This window comes from Arachis hypogaea, chromosome 2 (assembly GCF_003086295.3).
Source record: "Arachis hypogaea cultivar Tifrunner chromosome 2, arahy.Tifrunner.gnm2.J5K5, whole genome shotgun sequence".
Lineage (NCBI taxonomy): Eukaryota > Viridiplantae > Streptophyta > Magnoliopsida > Fabales > Fabaceae > Arachis > Arachis hypogaea.
In genome coordinates, this window is record NC_092037.1 from 65,758,812 (window position 1) to 65,761,182 (window position 2,371).

Consider the following 2,371-nt stretch of genomic DNA (forward strand, 5'->3'; position numbering starts at 1 on the left):
TCCAGTTCTTTGGTGAGCAAAGGGGGTTCATCCTCCCAAGTCTCATTTCCAAATAACTTGTCATTCAGCTTCATGATTGCTCCAAGGTATTTAGCAACTTGCTCTTCAGTGACATACTCATCCTCTTCAGAGGAAGAATACTCATCAGAGCTCATGAATGGCAGAAGTAAGTCCAATGGAATCTCTATGGTCTCAGTTTGAGCCTCAGATTCCCATGGTTCCTCATTGGGGGACTCATTGGAGGCCAGTGGACGTCCAGTGAGGCCTTCCTCAGTGGCGTTCACTGCCTCTTCTCCCTCCCCAAATTCGGCCATGTTGATGGCCTTGCACTCTCCTTTTGGATTTTCTTCTGTATTACTTGGAAGAGTACTAGGAGGGAGTTCAATAATTTTCTTGCTCAGCTGACCCACTTGTGCCTCCAAGTTTCTAATGGAGGACCTTGTTTCAGTCATGAAACTTTGAGTGGTTTTGATTAGATCAGAGACCATGGTTGCTAAGTCAGATGTATTCTGCTTAGAACTCTCTGTCTGTTGCTGAGAAGATGATGGAAAAGGCTTGCTATTGCTAAACCTGTTTCTTCCACTATTATTATTGTTGAAACCTTGTTGAGGTCTCTGTTGATCCTTCCATGAGAAATTTGGATGATTTCTCCATGAGGGATTATAGGTGTTTCCATAGGGTTCTCCCATGTAATTCACCTCTTCCATTAAAGGGTTCTCAGGATCATAAGCTTCTTCCTCAGATGAAGCCTCCTTAGTACTGCTTGGTGCATTTTGCATTCCAGACAGACTTTGAGAAATCATATTGACTTGTTGGGTCAATATTTTGTTCTGAGCCAATATGGCATTCAGAGTGTCAATCTCAAGAACTCCTTTCTTCTGACTAGTCCCATTGTTCACAGGATTTCTTTCAGAAGTGTACATGAATTGGTTATTTGCAACCATTTCAATTAGCTCTTGAGCTTCTGTAGGCGTCTTCTTCAGATGAAGAGATCCTCCAGCAGAGCTATCCAAAGACATCTTGGACAGTTCAGAGAGACCATCATAGAAAATACCTATGATACTCCATTCAGAAAGCATATCAGAAGGACACTTTCTGATTAGTTGTTTGTATCTTTCCCAAGCTTCATAGAGGGATTCTCCTTCCTTCTGTCTGAAGGTTTGGACTTCCACTCTAAGCTTACTCAATTTTTGAGGTGGAAAGAACTTTGCCAAGAAGGCATTGACTAGCTTTTCCCAAGAGTCCAGGCTTTCTTTAGGTTGAGAGTCCAACCATGTTCTAGCTCTGTCTCTTACAGCAAAAGGGAATAGCATAAGTTTGTAGACCTCAGGGTCAACCCCATTAGTCTTGACAGTGTCACAGATTTGCAAGAACTCAGCTAAGAACTGATGAGGATCTTCCAATCGAAGTCCATGGAACTTGCAATTCTGTTGCATTAGAGAAACTAATTGAGGCTTAAGCTCAAAGTTGCTTGCTCCAATGGCAGGGATAGAGATGCTTCTCCCATAGAAGTCAGGAGTAGGTGCAGTAAAGTCACCCAGCACCTTCCTTGCATTGTTGGCATTGTTGTTGTTTTCGGCTGCCATGAGTTCTTCTTCTTTGAAGAATTCGGTCAGGTCCTCTAAAGAGAGTTGTGCTTTGGCTTCTCTTAGCTTTCTCTTCAAGGTCCTTTCAGGTTCAGGATCAGCTTCAACAAGAATGCTTTTGTCTTTGCTCCTGCTCATAAGAAAGAGAAGAGAACAAGAAAATGTGGAATCCTCTATGTCACAGTATAGAGATTCCTTGAAGTGTCAGAGGAAAAGAAGAGTAGAAGACAGAAGTAGAAAATTCGAACTTATCAAAGAAGATGGAGTTCGAATTTTGCATTAAGGGATAGTGTTAGTCCATAAATAGAAGGATGTGAGAAGGAGGGAAGTAATTTTCAAAAATTAAGTAAAAGATTTTGAAAATATTTTTGAAAAACACTAATTGATAATTTTCGAAAACAAAAGTGGGAAAGAAATCAAGTGATTTTTGAAAGAGAATTTGAAATTAGAAATCAAAAAGATTTGATTGAAAATTATTTTGAAAAAGATGTGGTTAAGAAAATATGATTGGTTTTAAAAAGATGTGATTGAGAAGATATGATTTGAAAAACATAAAAAAAAGATTTGATTTTGAAAATTAAAAACTTGGCTAACAAGAAAAGATATGATTCAAACATTAAGCCTTTCTCAACAGAAAAGGCAACATACTTGAAATGTTGAATCAAATCATTAATTGGTAGCAAGTATTTTTGAAAAATAGAAAGAGATTGATTTTGAAAACATATGATTGAAAAGATATGATTTGAAAAAGATTTGATTTTGAAAAACTTTGAAAACCTGAAAAA

General features: G+C 38.3%; 1 non-coding gene across 1 annotated transcript; it reads left to right on the plus strand.

Annotated features, from left to right (window-relative positions):
- The first annotated feature begins 1,073 nt into the window (after nucleotides 1-1,073).
- Nucleotides 1,074-1,181, plus strand: LOC112764177 (small nucleolar RNA R71). Its single transcript, XR_003183040.1, has one exon. It is a non-coding gene; the product is annotated as a small nucleolar RNA R71 (small nucleolar RNA).
- Nucleotides 1,182-2,371: the final 1,190 nt, after the last annotated feature.